Source organism: Pongo pygmaeus, chromosome 4 (assembly GCF_028885625.2).
Source record: "Pongo pygmaeus isolate AG05252 chromosome 4, NHGRI_mPonPyg2-v2.0_pri, whole genome shotgun sequence".
Lineage (NCBI taxonomy): Eukaryota > Metazoa > Chordata > Mammalia > Primates > Hominidae > Pongo > Pongo pygmaeus.
In genome coordinates this window covers 45568261-45590769 of record NC_072377.2, presented here as the reverse complement: position 1 = coordinate 45590769, position 22509 = coordinate 45568261, and positions in this window count along the sequence as shown.

The following is a 22509-nucleotide window of genomic DNA, read 5'->3' as shown; positions in this document are numbered from 1 at the left end:
TGTTAAGTAAGTAGAATAGGTAGAATTTACATTTTACATTTTTAAATTTAAATTATCAAAACAGAATTATTCTGAAAATTTTATATCTAGCTCACACAATTGGTTGGTAGATAGATTTTTGTATATGTATGATATATAAATGTGTGTTTATATACGTGTGTGTATATATATATATATATATATAAAATGTGGATTTTCTATTTATGGAGAAAATTATGTATAATCTTATACATACTTTGTGCAAATCCCAGTTTATGCACCTTTTAGGAAATCTTGGTCCCACTTGCCCACCTAATCCCATCTGCTTGTTTTGCTTCCTGAATTCGGTGGCTTCTTGATGAATCCCACCATTCCTGCCCAGACACCTCCATCATCTTCTCTTCCCTTATCTCTGAGTGCTACTGACTATCTCACCCTCTCTGGGAATGAGGGTTGAGCTTTAACAGAGTCTTTATTGCTGCTGCTGACAGGCACAGAAACTTCATCTTCTAAATCCAAAGCAATGTGATCTAAAGAGGCTCTTTTTTTCTCCATTGGAGGTGCCAGACAGGGTCTTATGACCAGAGATTGTAGTAGAATTGAGATCCTAGGGGGTTAACTTTACCAGTGAGAGAACAGAAAGAGACATCTAGAAAATTGCTTGCTTTTTATATTTTAATGAACTGTTCTTAGACCCAGTGGTTCTATTTGGACTTTCTGGGAAGGTTCCAGGAGGCCTGAGAACAGCTATGTTTATTTGAGCTGCTTGATCAGCTTGGTAACACTAAATAAAATGCACAATGCTAAACCAAGAACAGGATTCAAAGCAGAAATTTGCAAAGATTTTTTAGCTTCATGTGGCCAATAAATTTATTTTCTTCTAATGAAGAAAACTTCAAAGTGACTACCAGAATATTCTACATAGTGTGTATAGAAACTTTTATGTGGAACATAAAAATAAAAGTGTGATTAGAATTCCCTGCTTTTCACAAAACATTCCCTCCTTTTCAGCTTCCAAAAAATCAGCAGTTATATCTGCAAGACAAAGGACACAGCTACCCAGAGAAGCTTCAGAAAGAGAAAGAAGACAGGAGAAAATGAAAGAGGGAATGACTAACTTAAGCAAAAGCAGGGACAAATGAAGAAAAAGAAATGCCCAGAAGATATGAAAAAGTTTAAAAAGGTTCTGTAAACTTTACCCTTAGTATTCTAAAGAGACTTTCAAAAAATAATTTTATTACTATTTAAGGTTTGGCGGTTTAGCTTAATATGGCAAAATGCTAAGAAGGATCTGAAGGCAGGAACAAGATGGCCTACTTATATTCAGATTTCATATAGCCATCTAGGCAATTCCACTTTAGTTAACTTTTTAGTCATCTTTGTGTAGTTGACATAGTGCAGGTATAGTTATCCTCTACTATTGGGAGGTGCCTCAATCTAAAGTCCTTAAGTAAAGAATCATTTCTGGGTTTACTGTGATCCCAGTGGTGAAAATCTAATGGTACCCATTCCTAATTTGGCAGTGGATTTCATCTCTAAAATGTAAAACCCAGACACACAGCTTGCAAAGCTCAAGTGACAGGGATGTTATATATCCTGTGAGCTGACATATCCCCCCTTTCTGCCCCATCCCTGAGTCACTGAAGGTGTGCTTTTTGCAACTTACCTTCAGTCTATGCCGGATTGTCTTGTCATTTCTGCAGCCCTTGTTCTGCATGCCAAATGTACATCTGCCCAGATGCCTGCAGTTAGGTGTGCAATCTCAGGTCCCGCCTCTGATCTCTCTCACTGGGAAGCAGAAATCTGCTGAGCTTTCCTTTGAGGCCAGTGGACTGGTGGCTCAGCATGAGCTCATTGTTAGGGGCTCTTACTTTGTTCTTTGATGTTAAAGGTGAGAGAGCTGTAACTGTAGCAATTCATCCCAAAACTGGATGTGAGAACTCTGGCAAGTTCTACTCTCATATTTGTCTGTGTTAAGTTCAAGATGTATAGAAGTACTGAGAGTGTAGGGCTCAGCTCTGTAGAGCAACACATCCCTAGTCATCAAGCCTAAGACCAGGCAAATGTCTGAGAAGTTGAGGTCACACATAAGACAACCATACTCTGCTTTTCATTCACCTGTTTCTTCTCAAATCTATTCCTCATCCCTAACTATTCCACTTCGGTATCATGAAACATATTTCCCAGGCTCCCTGGTCCTCTGGCTTCCAATTTGCTTGGTCAATGGGAAACACTGACAGAAGACTAGAGGATAGGATGATGGGATAAATTGAAATGTTTCTCTCCCTCTCTGTTTCAGATGGATTCACAGGATGCTCCTGAGACTCCTCTGTGGCTGCAGCTCCTGCCTTATAGACCTGCTGTGGTTCCACCTCTCAGCAGACGGGCCAACCCCTGGGATCTAGTAACAGGCTTCCTCCCTTTGTCCCTCTAGTTCTAAGGTGACAGCAGTTCCTTAATGCTGCTAATACCTGAGTTGCCTCACCATCCTTTGTTGAGTTTTTTGGCTTTTCTGTTACATGTAAAGAGTTAGGTGAAATAACTTACTCTGTTTAGAGTGAAAATATAAATTAGATGAAATTGCTGATATTGAATTGAATCTGACCAGTAAAAATGGCAATTACCTATGTTTTAACCACCTCTAGTAATTTGCTTTCTGTCTGTATCCAAACTGATATATACCCCAAAGTTAATTTAGGAAAGTTAATGCAGCTGAAATCTCTACCAGAAGTGAAACAGAGTAGACCTTGGAAAAAGTTAAAGAAAGGAAATATTTATTTAAACTAGTATCTGAAAGATGAGCATGAGTTTGCCAGGTAAAGAGAAAATGGATTTGGGGATACACAAACTCTGGGGAAGAGAGGAGTTAGAAGGCACAGTATCTTTGGTGGAAGAAGAGCAGCTTGCAGTAGCTCTACTTAATGACTTAAATAAATCTGATGGCAAAGAGAACATCAAAAAACAACTGCATTAGTTTGCTAGGGCTGCCATAACAAAGTGTCACAAATAGCATGGCTTAAACAATGGTAGTTTATTATTTCAAAGTTCTGGAAATTAGAAGTTTAAGATGGAGGTGTCAGCAAGGTTAGTTTCCTCTGAGTACTGTGAGGAAGAATCCGTTCCATGTCTCTCTCTTACCTTCTAGTGGCTTTCTGGCAACTTTGAGTGTTGCTTGGCTTGTAGATACATCACCCCAATCTTTGCATTCACATTCACATGGCATTCTCCCTGTGTGTATGTGTGTTTCTGTGTCCAAATTTCCCCTTTTTATAAGAACACTAGTATTACTGGATTAGGGCCCACCCTAATGACCTAATTTTAGTTTGATTACCCTTATAAAGACCATATCTCTAAATAAGATCACATTCTGAAGTACTGTGCTTAGGAATTCAATGTGTGAACTTGGGGAAGATACCATTCAACCTATAACAACTGGTTATAAGACTTTGCCAAAATTTAAGCAAACAATAAGGGACCAAAGCTCAGGCAATGACAGGGATGACATTGAGGAAACGAATAAATAATATTTAAACTATAAATTAATATGAATGACAAAGTGAATATGAAGATAAGGTGAGAAAAAAGAAAATGTTGAGGTTTGACATAAAATATTCTCTCAAGGAAACTTGGGATATAACTGGCCCTTTCAAATCTCATGTCCTCACATTTCAAAACAGATCATACCTTCCCAACATATCCCAAAAGTCCCCTAAAAACTTTAGCAGAAAAGGGGCACATAGAGAAAGCACATTCATTGAATTTTCATTTTTGGAGATAGAGATTGAGGGTAGGTAATATGTTTGCATTTTGGTATGTTGAATTTGAACTATCTATAGAACACTCAACTGCAGATATCTAGCATACCATGAAAATGTTGCCTCTGGAGCTCAGCAGTTAGATTGCTTGATATCTCTTCTATTTCTCTCCTCGTAACCTTGTATAAAGTATGTACCCTGTCTAAGCTGCAATTTCCTTATCTGCAAAATGTGTATGTTAACAATGTTCCAATGGGTTGTTGGAAGATTAAACATGTAAGCCATGTAAAGCATTTAGCTTGGTCCCTGACACTACAACAGTGCTCAATATTTGGTAGTTGTTTTCATAACAACTATTGTTACCCTTATCAATATTAGTATTAGGAACACGTGGCCGAGTGCAGTGGCTGACACCTGTAATCCCAGCACTTTGGGAGGCCGAGGCGGGCGGATCACGAGGTCAGGAGATCAAGACCACCCTGGCTAACACAGTGAAACCCTGTCTCTACTAAATATAGAAAAAATTAGCCTGGTGTGGTGGCAGGCGCCTGTAGTCCCAGCTACTCAGGAGGCTGAGGCAGGAGAATGGCGTGAACCTGGAAGGCAGAGCTTGCAGTGAGCCAAGATCAAGCCACTGCACTCCAACCTGGGAGACAGGGCGAGACTCCGTCTCAAAAAAAAAAAAATAAATAAAGGAACACATGTACAGGTTAGCAATAGGAGAATGACCTGGAAAAGTGTTCTAACATCCCTGCACAATAGAAAAAACAATAATACACAATAGAAGGGACACCAAAAGTTTAAAAGAAGTCTCAGGAGCAAGGTATATTTCTTTCTATCTTTGTACATCATAAGAGGGGTGGAGGAAGAAAGAATCCTGCCATCTTTGCTCAATATATTTACTTGATCCTTGTGTCCGAAACTATACCCAGTTTATTATCCAGGAAAATAGTACAATAATGGTTTAAGAATTATTAATGCCTCTGAAAAACATTTAAGCACCCTATAAATATATAGGTAAGAAGACTCTGTTTCTTTCCCTACTGATGAGAAATCCTTTTCTGTATTTAATTTTGTTACCCAGACCCACTCACCACCATGAGAAGGTGATCACAGCATATAAGAATTGAAAGGGGGCTGTGTGCTGCAGCTCATGCCTGTAATCCCAGCACTTTGGGAGGCCGAGGCAGGCGGATCATCCGAGGTCAACAGTTCGAGACCAACCTGACCAACATGGTGAAATCCCCGTCTCTACTAAAAATACAAAAATTAGCCAGGCATGGTGGTGTGCACCTGTAATCCCAGCTACTCAGGAAGCTGAGGCAGAAGAATCACTTGAACCCAGGAGATGGAGGTTGCAGTGAGCCAAGATCATGCCACTGCACTCCAGCCTGGGCAACGGGGCGAGACTTCATCTCAAAAAAAGAAAAAAGAATTGAAAGGGAGCTTGATACATGAGTTTCATTCTATTAAGAGCAGTAGCAATCACTGTTCAATAAGCACACATCATTTTTATTCATAATCTTCCTTCAAAAAAAGAGATAAAACTTTAACCTGCTAAACATATTATTGCACTTACAGTGCACATGTCATGAAAGTTTCTAAACCTACTTCTTTCTTGAAATATAAAGAGAGGAGAGCTGAAGAAGATTGGAAAATTAAACAAAATGCCCAGGAACTGCAATTCACTGCATGTATTTACAGAAATGGCAATGTGCATGTGTTGAATTGAGCATTTGCCCATTAGAAGGCAATGAAATTGGACATGAGCCTGCATGAAACCTGACAAGGATGTTTCTCTTCCTCAGTAAATTTTTAAATTTTGTAACATTAAACTCTTAGAATCTTAGATTCAAAAAAAAAAAAAAGATTTCAAAACTTGTTTTCCTCAACAGCTCTCAAAGAATGCCTGAATTGAGACTTCTGATTAAAGCTTTTTTAGCAAGAGAACAGGGGAAGTTGAGGAGAAGTGTTTGTTCATTTTACACAATCGTGTTTACTTGACAAATGAAATCCACATTAAGGGTGATAGGAGTGGTTCAGAAAAATGTGACACAGAGTGATAAAAGTTTGAGCTGGAATGGTCCTTCCATGAACATCCTATCTGATCTCCACATTTTGTTTTGGAAGAAACTAAACTCAGAGACTTAAATGATCTTTTATGAAGTCATAATGACCTAATGACAGACTGGGGACCAGAAATGACATCTTCTGATTCTGAGACTAGGGCTCCTTCCACAATATCGTGCAGACCAACTGAAGAGAGTAGTAGCATGAAAAATAGCATCCATCCATGAATATATCATGTTCAATGCTCCTAGTCCAATGGGTGGGGGTATAAGATCTCAATTTTCCTGTTTCTTTATGTACTACACAGAATAGGCAGAGTATTATTAAAAAGACCAGACAAAAATTAAATATAAAATTATCTTTCCTCCTATAAAGAAGCCAGAGTGGAGTAGGGAAGCACTTGAATGCTGTGCATGAATGACTGTGTCCCAATTGAAAAATACAAAAGGCCTCATTTTCCTAGTCTGGTGCAGCTGTCATGATCCCTAGGGAAGGTAGTGGGTTAAAAAGGGAGAAGATAGGTGAGGTCAGGGATAGAGGCAGGGAGAAGGAATTATAAACTTGCTAAATTAGATATAGCCTTACTCATGCTTTGCAAACATTAATTACGATTTCAGGCTGATTCCTTGGCAAAACAAGTCATGTGAGCTTGATAAATGCTTCCTTATTCCTGAGCTCCTTGAAGAGGAACAAACAAAAAACAAATCAACAAAACACACACACACAAGATGTATTCACCTGTTTTCATGCTGTTGATAAAGACATACCGAGACTGGGAAGAAAAAGAGGTTTAACTAGACTTACAGCTTCACATGGCTGGGGAGGCCTCAGAATCATGGCGGGAGGAAAAAGGCACTTCTTACATGGTGGCAGCAAGAGAAAATGGAGAAGATGCAAGAGCAGAAACTCCTGATAAAACCATCAGATCTTGTGAGACTTATTTCATTACCACAAGAACAGTATGGGGGAAACCGCTCCCATGATTCAAATTATCTCCCACCAGGTCCCTCCCACAACACATGGGAATTATGGAACTACAATTCAAGATGAGATTTGGGTGGGGACACAGAGCTGAACCATATCATTCCACCCCTGACCCCTTCAAATCTCATGTCCTCACATTTCAAAACCAATCATGCCCTCCCAACAGTCCCCCAAAGTCTTAACACCTTTCAGCATTAACCCAAAAGTCCACAGTCCAAACTGTCATCTGAGACAAGGCAAGTCCCTTCTGCCTATGAATCTGTAAATTCAAAAGCAAACTAGTTACTTCCTAGATATAGTGAGGGAACAGGCATTAGGTAAATACAGCCATTCCAAATGAGAAAAATTGGACAAAACAAAGGGGTTACAGAGCCCAAGAAAATCCGAAATCCAGCAGGGCAGTCAAATCTTAAAGCTCCAAAATGACCTCCTTTGCCTCCAGGTCTCACATCCAGGTCATGCTGGGCAAGAGGTAAGTTCCCATAGTCTTGGGTAACTCCACCCCTGTGGCTTTGCAGAGTATGGCCCCCCTCCTGGCTGCTTACACTGGTTGGCATTGAGTGTCTGTTGCTTTTCCAAGTACACGGTGCAAGATGTCAGTGGATCTACCGTTCTGGGGTCTGGACGACAGTGGCCATCTTCTCACAGCTCCAATAGGCAGTGCCCCAGTAGGGACTCTGTGTGGAGGCTCTGACCCCATATTTCCTTTCTGCACTGACCAACCAGAGGTTTTCCATGAGGGCCCTGCCCCTGCAGCAAACTTTTATCTGGGCATCCAGGCATTTCCATACATCTTCTGAAATCTAGGGAGAGGTTCCCAAACCTCAACTGTAGACCTTGGTGTACCCACAGGCTCAACACCATGTGAAGCTGCCAAGTTTGGGACTTGTACCCTCTGAAACCATGTGCTGAGCTGTACCTTGGCCCCTTTCAGCAATGGCTGGAGCAGCTGGGTAACAGGGCACCAAGTCCCTAGGCTGCACACAGCATGGGGACCCTGCGCCTGGCCCACAAAACCATTTTTTCCTCCTAGGCTTCGGGGTCTGTGATGGGAGGGTCTGCCCTGAAGACCTATGACATGCCCTGGAGACATTTTCCCCCTTGTCTTGGGGATTAACATTGGGCTCCTTGTTACTTATGCAAATTTCTGCAGCCAGCTTGAATTTCTCCTCAAAAAATGGGTTTTTCTTTTCTACTGCATCGTCGGGCTACAAATTTTCCTCTTTTATGCTCTGTTTCCCTTTTAAAATGGAATGCTTTTAAAAGAACCCAAGTCACCTCTTGAATGCTTTGTTGGCTAGAAATTTCTTCTGCCAGACACCCTATATCATCTCTCTGAAGTTCAAAGTTCCACAAATCTCTAGGGCAGGGGCAAAATGCTGCCAGTCTCTTTGCTCAAATATAACAAAAGTCACCTTTGCTCCAGTTCCCAACAAGTTCTCATTTTCATCTGAGACCACTTCACCCTGGACCTTACTGTCCATATCACTATCAGCATTTTGGACAAAGCCATTCAACAAGTCTCTAGGAAGTTCCAAACTTTCCCACATTTTCCCGTCTTCTTCTGAGACTTCTGAACTGTTCCAACCACTGCCTGTTACCCAGTTCCAAAGTTGCTTCTACATTTCTGGATATCTATTCAGCAACGCCCCACTCTACTAGTATCAATTTACTATACTAGTCCATTTTCATGCTGCTGATAAAGACATACCTGAGCCTGGGAATAAAAAGAGGTTCAATTGAACTTACAGTTCCACATGGCCGGTGAGGCCTCAGAATCATGGTGGGAGGTGAAAGGCCCTTCTTACCTGGTGGCAGCAAGAGAAAATGAGGAAGATGCAAAAGCAGAAACCCCTGATAAAACCAGATCTTGTGAGACTTATTCACTACCTTGAGAACAGTATAGGGGAAACCACCCCCATGATTCAAATTATCTGCCACTGGGTCCTTCCCACAACATATGGGAATTATGGGAGTAGAAATCAAGATGAGATTTGGGTGGGGACACAGAGCCAAACCATATCACAAGGCAACTGCTGCCTAAGTAGTATACAACAGTATATACCCCTCACAACTTAATCCCTCAGTAAATATTGTTATCCCTCAGTAAATATTGTTATCCCTCAGTAAATATTGTTACCCCTCAGTAAATGTTGTTTTAAAAGTGAAAACCTGAACCTAACCCATTTCTACTCTATTTTAATTTCATATCTGATGTTTCCAGTGTTTCAAGATTTCTGCTGCTGGCACTAATTTTGTTCTTTAACCCCTAATGATACTGAACAACATATTTTTAGTGTACTGGAACTACTGACGTTGAGAAAAAATAACTGATACTCGATAAGAAATAAGCCTTATTTTTCTGTACTTTCAGAAACGAGGAGAATCAACAATTTTTGAGCACGCTGTCTGTGACAAGCAAGGCCAGAGTCCTTCATATGTCTGTTCCATTTGATCTTTTCAACCATATTGTGCGGATGAGAAAACTGAAGCAGAGTAAGTTCACATGACTTCCCTACATGACATAAGGTGGCAGAGAAGGTTTTCAGACAAAGTCTGCAAACTGAAAACTAGGCATTCCCCCATGAGATCTCAATGCCTCTGCACAAGTGATTTGCTAGAATGATTAGAGTGTATTAATATGTATATTTGTGGCCAGGCATGGTGGCTCACACCTGTAATCCCAGTACTTTGGGAGGCTGAGGCAGGCAGATCATGAGGTCAGGAGATGGAGACCATCCTGGCTAACATGGTGAAACCCCGTCTCTACTAAAAATACAAAAAATTAGCCAGGCATGGTGGCGGGCACCTGTATTCCCAGCTACTCAGAAGGGTGAGGCAGGAGAATTGCTTGAACCTGGGAGGCAGAGGTTGCAATGAGCCGAGATCACACCACTGCACTCCAGCCTGGGTGACAGAGCAAGACTCCGTCTCAAAAAAAAAAAAATATATATATATATATATATATGTTCATATTTGCATCCATCTACACATGCAGACTTTGGATATTATTCTTTGATATTATAAATATTGGTTTTGCTGCCTTTTTTCTCCTGAAGAATATGAATTTTGATGCTACTAAACCACTAAGACAACTTCTTAGAATGTGTCCTATCGTATGGTTACAATGATTGTTATGACAATCAGTTTTAATCACTTCTGTAAGAATTTTGTTATAATTATAGTGTCCTTTTATAAACAGCTTATCAGAATAATTTTATAAATGTAACCCGGAAAAGCTTGCATTTCACTTTTATCATATCTCTTGGAATCAGGTTCAGAATAATGAGTTGTTCCTTTTACTCTTTCGGAAAAATCATGTAGTACCTAAACTTTGACTCACATGACATGTTCATATTCTCAAAACCTGTGAAAGCATGGGAACATTTTCAATATGCATGTAGTGCTTTTCTGTAATGTTAATGTTTTCAAAAGTGTCCTTGCATAAGAATTGAAGTTAGGTACAAAATGGTGGTTTTTGCTTACAAAATCAGCTTGATTTTTGTAGCTTTCACAAACTGATTCTAATTAAATTTTTACAAACCCAGGTAATGTGGCAGATAAACTAAATTTCTTTAGAAGGGGCTTTTCTTAGTAACTGTAATTATTTGGATTGTGGTTTCATTGAATTCATCTCTCCCATGTCATCCAGCATTGCTGAACTAGATGACTACATTCAGTGCCCAGGCCATTCATTTGAACATCTTGTTGTATTGCTGTGTCCAAGATAAATGACAAACACACACACGCTGCAAACTTGGCCTTAGAAGGCCATAGAGATCAACAGCTTGGATTCCTCTGGGATAAGAGCCTGTGTCATGTCACCACCTAAACTACCAAGACCAACCTAGAGACCAGCTGATGGTGATGGGTGTGTTGAATGGATAGTGGTAGAAGAGCTGACCAATTTTGGTCTCAAGAGCAGCTGCAGAGCCTGTGAAGGGAGCTGCAGTTCCTTTGCTTCTAGATTTTCCTGTGAAAGAAAGATTTGATGGAGTCCTGGAAGAACTGCTCCCAGAATGTCTATGAAAAAAGATGATGTGAGAGGCAGAGGACTGAAGTGTGATGGACAAGGAGGGCACTGTCCAGAGTTCTCATTAGTAAAGGACTTGCACCTAGCTGTCAGGGTATATGGTCAGCAGAAACCTTCAACAATCATCCCCTCTAAACTTGCCTCTGCTGCTCAAACACCTTGCTGAAGGCTATGCCCCTTCCTGACACAGCCCATCTCCAGTGATTGATTGTGTCTGTCATAGGATCTGTACTGTCATGCAACAATTTTTTTGATCAGTCACATAATTTCCAAGCTAAAACTATTGTAAAACCAATCTCATTTCATATTACTTTTTGTGCAGTCTGTGGTCCAGAAAAACATCTTATTTCAATCTCATTTCATTGGTTTCTGATTTTTGCATCTGTTTTAGTCATGACATCATTTATCAGTTCTTCCCTAACCATCACCCACCTGAAGTTAAAGTCTAGTTTAAAGATATTTTTCTTCATGCAATTTTACCCTGGTCCCCTCAATTACAAATGATCTTTTCTCCCAAGATTGTTTCCCTCTCTCAAGCACATTCTTTGTGTCTTTTTTTTATCCCCATGATCAGATTCTGCTTTAGAGTAGTTCTTATACTTGTCTTTACATAGCTGTAATTTTAAACTCTTGAAAATCAGAGTAAAAAGATACTCGTTATCTTTTGAGTTTCTGCAATGTACTCTAAGTAAAGGGGGTCTTCTACAGTAACTGTAATAATTTGGATTTGCCTGTAATAATTCAATAAATGTTTGCTAAATATATTATTTAATATATTCTTAGGAATAGCAAGAGAAAAATGAAGGAGAGTGACCACTAATGGGAAAAAATAAGATGATTGTAAAAATTTAAGGTGATTTCAAACCCTTGAGCTCTATTCATTTCCAAATGGTTTATAGGATCTAGCAATTTGGTTTAAGGCAAGTCAAAAAGGATCAGAGGAATATTCCATGTTTCTTTTGTGGAAAGACCTGCTTTTCTCATGTTGTATAATGTGTGAAGCAGTATTCTTCCTTTTTTCCACTAAATATACTCCTAACACAGGCTTGGAGGAAAGTAATTCTCAGCAGCAGGATTTAAAATATATATAAAATTAAACTTTAAAATAAAGAAACTTTAGGTAGAAAAAGTATTCTGTTAGGAAAGAACTTGATGAAGCATAAATAAAAACTATCTTCATTTGTCAGTTACCTGTGTTGCTAAGCAATTAAAATGCTAACCTTAAGTACAGTTGTTTCTTTGCCTTTAAAATCAAAAGCATAATTGCCTGTTTCTGAAAGTATGCCCTCCGTCAAATCTAAGTGACCTTGGATTTTTAATGGTGTGCCATTTGGGCCATAATGATAATTCCTGATGACTATTTGGTGTATAGCAAAACAGCTAAGTCATTTGTATAATATGCTGACTTTGGTGGGTCACTTCATGGAAGAAATACTTCATAAATTGTAGCTTCTATGTTCACCCAGATTATAACATTTCCTCAATAACAGAAAAAAGATGAGATACTATATTAACATTCAGACTTAATTTGCAAGTTCTTTTCTTGTTCAAAGCAAAATTGATTCTTTCTGAATAATGTGTTCTGCCTCAAAATGTGCACACATGTAATATATAAGTATTTCACACAATAGAGGCCAAATCTCATGTGTCTGTAGTTCATCTTCTCAAAGAGCTAATGGGATTATCTACCCTGAAATCTCCACCCAAAACACAACTGACTTATTCTTATAGAGATACTGGCTGTCAAAGACAAAGACAAAGACAAAAATAGTGCACAAATAATTGCTTCCCCTATCTAGCCTGCAGAAATGCATTTCTCCACTGCCAACATTTTGCAATACGTATGTATTTTGCAATACAACTGGGTCCATTTCTTTTGTGCCAATTATTATCATTAGAGGAAACACTGAAAATAAAGGTGCCAAAATTTTCTGTAAAAATTCAGACTTAAAGCAATGTAGTCACTACCCTTTTTACAATATTACTCTGTAAGTGATCATCTCTATATTGATGGCTACGAATACACAGGAGATGTTTGCAGGAAGTTGATTCTTCTTATGGGTGATGAACAATTTACTGATGGGTTGAGAGTGCAGGACTAAAATTCTGTGATTACAATATTCAAAAGCATCCGCATGAGGAAGCTACATGGAAGTTCAATGTATTGAGATGGAATGCTATAGTGAAGAGGACAGGATTTTCTTTCAGGTGAAGGAAAGCTGGCACATAGGCCCTGATCTTTTCAGGCAGAGTTGACCTTGGTCTATGCACTTGACCTCTGAGTTGTCTGTTGCCTTCAGAGTGGTTGTGAGAACACATGCAAAGTACCTTACATGATGACTGACACACAGGGAGGGAGCACTTATTCAATTTTGTTTCCTTTTCTTGACTTGTATTAAAAAATATTTAATACACTTTTTAAAATGTGCTTTTGCCAGGCATGGTGGCTCACGCCTGTAATCCCAGCACTTTGGGAAGTGGGTGGATCACCTGAGGTCAGGAGTTTGAGACCAGCCTGGCCAACATGGTGAAACCCAGTTTCCACTAAAAATACAAAAATTAGCCAGGCATGGTGGCACATGCTTGTAATCCCAGCTAATCAGGAGGCGAAGCAGGAGAATGGCTTGAACCCAGGAGACAGATGTTGCATTGAGCTGAGATAATGCCACTGCACTCCTGCCTGAGTTGGAGAGTGAGACTGTGTCTCAAAAAAAGAAAAAAAAAAAGTGCTTTTACTTCTTGTCAGCAGGTATTAAACAAAATAATGATTCCCGCCTGTAATTTAGAGTATTGAAAGTATTTCAAAATTGTTTCAGAATCTGAGAATCTATACTAAGTGGGTTGTCCTGAGAACAAAATTGTTTCAGAATCTGAGAATCTATACTAAGTGGGTTGTCTTTACTGTGGCATTCTATAAGAAGTTGGTTTTGATGTGGCAGCATTTTCAAGAATTTCTCCTCATCCCCTCCTGCTTTAACACTGAGATAGTTAGGAGTAACTTCCAGCTCCACCCCAGAAAAAAGGCTTTTGTCAGTTTCTCCACATGGGGATCATCCCTACAGTAGTGAATGGCAGGCTTCTATACCAGCAAGATTCATAAGCATCAGCAGATTTGATTCAAAACCACACAGGCATCCACTCTAGAAAATAAAAATTAAATCACTGTCACTGGGCTTTCCCGGCATGAGCTTTTCATTTTAGTTTCTCTTCACATACTATCTAATAAGCATTTGTTCACATTATTATCTTTGATTTAGCAGAGTTTTAGGAATTGAGCTTATCGGATGGTCATTTTAGTTCTTTATTTCACATGGCCAATAAAAGCGCAAAGCAAGCTGGGCTCATCACCAGCATCTCCAGAGACAATAGGGCCCATTTCTCTTTCTGTCCCTAAAACAAAAGGATCCTAAAGAAAAAGAGGAAGGGAATTAACATCTACTGAATTTAACCAAGTGCCAGGTTCTAAACTATTTACTTTATACATTATTAATTTTTACATTTCATTCTCAACTGAAACCCAAATGAAGTTGCTTTGGTTTGTGTTTTTGTTTTGACTACTTTAGATATGAAGGCAATGTTCCAATTTGCCTCAGTACAGATTCCTCTGAGGGTCAAAAGGCAATAGGGAAGAGTGTTACTTTGGAGTACTTTATGTGATTATGCCGTTTAAAATTCATTCAGAACGTTAAAACATAAAAGTTGATTAACTTTTTACGTCTACTATTATAAAAATTATTGTTTACTGACTCTCATATTAATATATGTTAACAAATATTTGGAAAACAGAGAGACAAATAATTTTGTAAATATACTGCCAGAGATGGCCACTGTTAATATTTTTGTATAACTTTCAATAGGTTTCTTATTTTACATATATATATAGCTATAGTCTAAAAATACGTAAATATATAGATATATATTGCATTATTTTATTCAATTTTTTATATTAAATGTAATGCATATTTGTCATAATATATTTCAAATTCTATGAAAATTCTGTATTCAGTAGCCATAGTCTTCATCCCTAGAGGCAAATGCTGTTCTTGTATCTTCCACTGAATTTGCTATGCATATTTGAGCAAATTAACCAGATGCACATACACATTTTTTTCTCTTAACATAAATGGCAGCATGTATTACACATAAGTCTATGCCTCATGCTTCAAATGTCAGGTAGGCTCCTATCAGTGTCTATAGTATCACTGCTGACTGGTATTGTATTGATTTAATCTCTTCTTGGTAGATATTTATATTGATTAGAGTGAAATTATAATTGTCATGATGTTGAAAGCTACACACTCAGAAAAGATTAGAGCCATGTTTCACATAAGTGTGTTCTGATCATGTATTGTAGTCTTGGCACCTTTTTGCTATTGATGGTCAGGAATTGCAGATGGATGCACTGCGGATTCTCACTATAGTGACTTATTTCTGGTGCACCTACAACACAGCCTAGCTGCACCGTACCTCCCTGTTGGATTTTCAGCTATCATTGAGCTCAGTTGTTTCTGCTCCACCCTTCTAAATCACCTAGACGGAGTTCTATCCTGAGAATCTCAACACAGTTGTGAGAGTAATATGTTGTTTCTGAAAACCTTTCATTTAGTTAGAATTCTAAATCTTCTGTTTTGTATTCTCTTGATCCTGTCATCTTTTTCTGTTTTATTTCCCATTTATTTCTAAACTGCTGTCTTTTTATCCTCAGCTCAAGCAAAACTAAAAGCCAAAACAAAACAAAACAAAATGAAATACGGCTTTGAAAGGAGGCATCATAGTTTGCATGTTTCTTTCTGGTCATTAAATCTGCTCCTGCAATGATCTTGAAGTTGGCTGTATGATCATGGTCTCTTGATTTTGTCTTTGCTCCCTCACTAGGATGTAAGATCTTTGAAAGTTGTATCCAGTATTTTATCTTTGTGAGGGCCATGTTTAGAGTTTCAAATAAATGTCTCTTGGTTTCAAAGACTAAATTTTAGCCAATAGACTATGTGGATTCCATTTTTTTTTTTTCTGTAGCTCCTTAACATTACAAATGAATTTGATTTCTGGGTGTTTTATCTTTTTGTTAATCTTCTTTTTCATAGATTTTATAACCTCACCAAAGTATCTTATAGTTTTTAATATGTTTAACTCAATTTTCTAAGTAGCATCATATCTAAATTTTCTAAGTATGATCATATCTAAAAATAGTGACAATTTTTGTCTCCTATTTTCCAATTGGTGTATCTCTTGTGCATTTCTCTTATCAAATTAAGTTGAGTAGAACTTCCAGAAGAATGCTAGATGATAGCAATGGTGGTATTCATGTGTGTCTTGTTACTGATTTCGAAGGGAACTATTATTTTTAAAAGAAATTCTTATTATTATAAATTTAAAGATTAAAAAGTACATTAAATTTAGGGCATCTAATTTTTAAAATAAGTTTAGTTTCCTTTTCTCTAATGGAATCTACACATATTAGATAGATGTTTTGCAATCCAGTTGGGTCAATCTATCTCACCCTATGGGATAGAGATTCCATTAGAAGTGATTTTCTTTATTCAGTGTTGTAATTTGTTAGAATTTCAAATTTCTAATAACTAGAATATTTTATGTCTAGTTCAGAATAAAGTTTATTTGGAAGAAAAGGCATCGCTGCCTGGATCTTCCACTAGCAAACCATCACTCGGTTGTCTTTCACAATAGTAAAGCCTGTGTCAAAACACCTCATACATGTTTCATTAAACCAGGCAAAGACAACGTTACAAAGTACTTGTCAGCACACAACATGATGACCCTCGCACTGCCACAAAAGATTTTATTAGTTAGAAGTTTAGAATTCCAATACCAACATGGACTTTGCATCTTGAACATTTTAAGGTTATCTTAACTGTGTATGTTTTGTAAATATTTATTCAAATAGGAAGAGAGGAAGTCAAATTGTCTCTGTTTGCAGGTGACATGACTATTTTTAGAAACCCCATCGTCTCAGCCGCAAAACTCCTTAAGCTGATAAGCAACTTCAGCAAAGTCTCAGGACACAAAATCAATGTGCAAAAACCACAAGCATTCCTATACACCAAACAGACAAGCAGAGAGCCAAATCATGAGTGAACTCGCATTCACAATCACTACAAAAAGAATAAAATACCTAGTAATACAACTTACAAGGGACGTTAAGGACCTCTCCAAGGAGAACTACAAACCACTGATCAATGAAATAAGAGAGGACACAAACAAATTGACAAACATTCCAAAAACCAATAGCATCGTCATTTATGATTTTTATCACGTGTTATGTACTCTACATAATTGTATGTGCTATACTTTTACATGGCTGACAACACAGTAGGTTTGTTTACACCAACATCACAACACCAACGTCACAACAAACAGGTGAGTAATGTGTTGTGCTATGACATTATGTTGGCTAGGATGATGTCACCAGGCAATAGGAATTTTTCAGCTCCATTATAATCTTATGGGACCACCAACATATATGCTATCAGTTATCGACTAAAACATTGTTATTTAGCACATGACTGTAGAAATAATACATTAAGCTTTATTGCTCTACAGGATAAAGATATGTGACAAATTGAAACTGTTTCCTAAAATAAGCAATGTCTATATTTAAAACTTTCATAAAAGAGAAAAATGTTTTTTACTGAAGTACTGGACAATTATTTATGCGTCATTTTATTGAGAGCTTTTCTTTAAGAAACTACTACTTTTCATATAAAAGATCATTATTAAATTGTGATGTATACACAAGGTCAAGTCATAAATATTTTACTTAGCGCTGAGATGCTATCTTTTTTTAAGCTTTACAAAGCAAAGAATATTATCTAATTACAATCAGTTTGTGGTTAATGGCTTCTGTTTGGAAAGATGGAATTACTTCCATTTTTAAGCCTAACAGAATACATTAACATTGCCATATTTCCTCTCTTTTTTTGTTTTTATTGTTTTTATAAATCACATTATTCCTGTTATAATATTTTCTGAATCCTTAATATTTAGCTATCTTAAATAAAAGGTTTGGATCTGATTATCCTAAGCATTTATATTTATATATTAATGCTTAAAACAGAAATTAATATTCATAAGCAGATAAGAGATACTTATAAGAATGTCATCCTTTTTTATGATGCATATACAAGCCTCAATTTATGAAAGATAAGAAATTAATAGCCCTAAAACAATAATTTTCTGAAAATATAAAAATGTAAAAAATACACTCCATATGCTCTTTCTCACTTTCTCTTACTGCTAGTCAGTAATGACTATGAGAAAACAAAAGCCAGAAAGGCTTTTGAATAAATAAATATTACATTTGACATATAAGTGCAAACATTGATGTAAATAACCCTTGGAAACAATTATTCAATTGTTCTGTTTTGGATCCCTGAATAGAAAGTAGGAGATTTGAGTCAGTAACCTGGTATTAATGGACAAGGCACTTAACATATTTTGACTTGTTTTCTCAGCTGTAAAGTCTCTCTCGCTCTATTTCTGTGTGTGTGTGTGTGTGTGTGTTTGTGTGTTTGTGTGTGTGTGTGTATTTGAGGACTAGATGGGGCAACATTACTAAATGATGATTACTAATGATCTCTTTCTACTTCTAACCTTTCATACCTGTGAGGCTGATTATTGAGTCTTTATTCAGTTCCACATTTATCAAATTTGATATATCTTAGACTCTCTTCTTCCTCTACATCTAATTTTTTTCTTTTTAGTCATTACTGACCAGCAGTAAGAAAAAGTGAGAAAGTGCATATGGAGTGTATTTTTTAGATTTTTGTATTTTTATAGAATTATTGTTTAGGGCTATTAATTTTTTTCATAAGTTGAGGTTTGTGTTATCATAATAAAAAGAATGGCATTCATGTGTGTGCAAGTAACTCTTCTCTGCTTATGACTATTAAATTCTGTTTTAGGCATTAAAATGTAAATATAAATATAAATGCCTAGGATAATCAGATTCAAGTCTCTTAGGCAGGATTTCTAAATATCAAAGCTTCGGGAAAATTTATACCATGGGACTAACATGAAGCATCCAAAGACAATAGGGACAATAAGGACATCCTCTAATTTAGTGATTTAATCTACTCTCACGGTCCCAGTCTTTACTTTCTAATCCTGACCTCTACAGCCTGCTGGTTACAACTTGTAAGGTTATTTAGTAACTCTTTCATTGATTCAAAATATTTTAAACAACTTTTTATTTTATCGTATTATTTTTAATTTATGTTTATTTTATGTCCGCTATAGGTCAGGCCACAGGGTTAAAATTGAAAGGAAGACTAATGAAGATGTCCACTTTCACAAAATCTTCAATCTTCTGAGCTTAATTATACCACAAAACAAACTTCCTTCTAAAATCTGCATTTCTTTCTGTATCTCCACCAAGCCACATCTCAATTTAGACACTGCCTGAGACATGGTACCATGAAAGTCTTGCCCACTTCCTTTAATTCAGCCCCCAAGTCATAGAATTTTTACTTCAGAAATAATTTCCCAGCATCACCGCAATTGCCCACATGCACTGAATACCTACTTTGTTAATATTATTCTCCTTAAAGATTCACAAAGTCATCATACATTTTCATTTCCACACATATATTATCATATGTCACCCAGGCTGGAGTGCAATGGCATGATCTTGGCTCACTGCAACCTCCACCTCCCAGGTTCAAGCGATTCTCCTGCCTCAGCCTCCTGAGTAGCTGGGATTACACATTTTATTTATAATAAAATAATAGAAAATAAAAATAAAGCTATTTCAAACAGTGAGACTTGTTTTGCAGAATGCTGAGCTGAAAAAAAAAATCTTCAAAATTTTTTATTTCACGATTGTGAAGTATTTTCCTCAGAACAAAATGATAGAATTATTTTAATGCTGCCATTCTTTATTGATGCATCTATTTGAAGAAAAATGATTTTCCAATAACTATGATCCAGAGTCCTCTTCACTACTATAACCATCACCAGCAAGCTTTTCTTTAAACTTGTATTTCGTGCTTTCTTTCCCCTTCCAAGATGGTCCTTATTGCTAATTTTTCCAATTTTTATTTCCTGTGTTAGCCCTTCTCCCACCCTTATCTCAAGATGAGCTCATCAAAACCTTTAAAATCAATTCTTCAAAATAAATACAACATTCTTATCTGTATTTTATAAAAACAAAAACTTATCAGAGCTTCCCAAATACAATAAGTAACTTTCCTCTCCAGATTCAAGAGTAACATTTGTTAATCCTGTAAAAGAATATACATAGCATTGTACTCTTGCATCCAGTCCATTTTGCCCTGGGACCCAGAATTATTTTGCTCTTCCTCCTTATCCTTTTAAGTTAGCACTGTTCATTCAACTTACATGTTCTCCTATCAGATGATGTTGACAGACATTTAAAACTCCTCACTTCCTATTAAGATGTGTGTCTGTTTGGAACATAGGTTTAAAAGCATATCTTTCAGCCTTTCTGATTTTTGCCAAACTGTTATTTATATATATATATAATTTTTCTATCAGAATATATAAGTAAATATATATTTCCAAAACTGAATTTTTGAACTTATTTATAAATAAGTAAATATGCTTATTTTTTCTCAGTGTCAGCAATAGATATCTAAAATTGTATGTCTAGCATATGTTGACCACATAATGTATAGAATATGAGATCTGATCCAATTGTTTCCAACTGTTCCTACCACTTTAAACATTATTTGATAGGGAGTAAATTGCTGTAGCTCTCAGATGGAATATTTGGCAGATCATATGTGAATTAAATCTAGACTGTCCTATATTTAATTCACAGTTTTGTAACTAGAATACATCCAGTCCTAGGTATCATTCAGTGCTTCCATTTTTATTTATAGATGAGACTTCTCCTTTACCCTCTTCTTGTGTGTACTAGGGCCTATCAGGTGACATTGCGTGCCTTAGTGGAAGCCATTACGGTCAGTTTTTGGTTTATCTCTGTCACATCATCTTTTTTACACACCAAACTATTGTTTCTGCCTCTACCTGAATCAGTGGGCAGGTGCAGGAGAGAGAACTGTTTCACCTGGCTTCATAGTTCTGGCACATGCTTCCTTTGTTCTGTGGGGAATCCCACTCCTGGGCCCTTTTCTTTGTATAGCTCAAGTGATGTATTTCATTCCCTGGATTGGCCCCTGGCAGTTCTTATTACACAAGCTCACATTGTTGTAACTCCCTTAAAATAGGTTGTCAAGCCTGTACAAATGTAGCCACTCATTACAAAATGTGGGTCTCTCATAACAACAACAAAAAAATTCCTTTAAGGAAATCTCTTCACAATAGTTTTAATCTCCTCTACCTTGACTATTTCATATTCTTTGAATAGGTAAATGAATTCAAGAATCATTCTGCAGATCATTTTATTAGTATGTTCTTAGTAAATCTGATATATGATGATCTGCCTTTGGAATTTCACATCTTAGTATATTTTGAATATGAATGAAAAAATCTTATTGTCTATGTGAAGAAGATAAATCAATGAAACTTTTTTAAAGATGGCAGACAGCTCATTTGTTCCCTCATATTATGAAAAAATAAGCTCCTTTAGGTAGTAAAACTGTGAGGATATTTCAATATAGATTTATTATTCTTGTCACTATTAATAGTCACTCTGGAGAGCCTGTATAATGACAGTAAAAGGTGTCAAGAGGATAATGGTAAGCCCACATAGAACAAGCTAGGAAAAACTAAATAATTCCACAAAGTCTTAATTTCTGGGTCTATTTCCTGTTGGACATAACCCCATTTTTATGTTTGTGTTCATCTTTTATTTAAAAGAAAAATGCACTGTCTAAAACCCTCTGTTTATTTAATATATGACCATCATGGAAACATTTATCATGTGCTAAATCATAATGTTGGATCATTGAGATCACTGACAAGATCCCTTTTTAGCTCAATGGCCTTCTGGGTGAGGTGACAGTGTGAGGAGATGCTCCAGAGGCCAGAGATATTATTTCAGGTAAAGGAAGCAGCAATGGTTTTCCATAGATGGAGTGTCAGGTAAGTGGAGAAGAAGTGGGAAGTGAAGTCAGGCAAGCAGCAGTAACCCAGGAAGCAGGGAGCCTTGTGAGCTAGAGATTAAACACATTCTAGGAATGGAAGAAAGACACTGAAGAATTTAAAGTGGATACACGATATGACCTACTTTGAAAAAACAGAAAAAGAATGAAATCTTATCATTTGCAACAATGTGGATAGACCTGGAGATCATTATGTTAAGTGAAATAAGCCAGGTACAGTAAGACAAATATTATATGTTCTCACCAACCTGTGGGAGCTACAAAAAAGTTGAATTCGAGGAGATTTTTCAAGAGAGTGCAATGATGGTTACCAGAGACTGGGAAGGTACTGGGGAGGAAAGGATAAAGACAGGATGGCTAATGGATACAAGAACACACAGAGTAAAGGAATAAGATCTAGTATTTGGTAGCATAATAGGGTGAGTACAGGTAACAATAATTTATTGCATATTTCAAAATAACCAAAAGAATGGAATTGAAATGTTTCTAACAAAAAGAAATGATAAATGCCTGAGGTGACGAATAACTCAATTACTCTGATTTGATCATTTCACATTTTATGCTATGTATCAAAATATCACATGTATGCCATAAATATGTACAAATATTATGTACCCATAATAATTAGAAATTTAAAAAATATTTT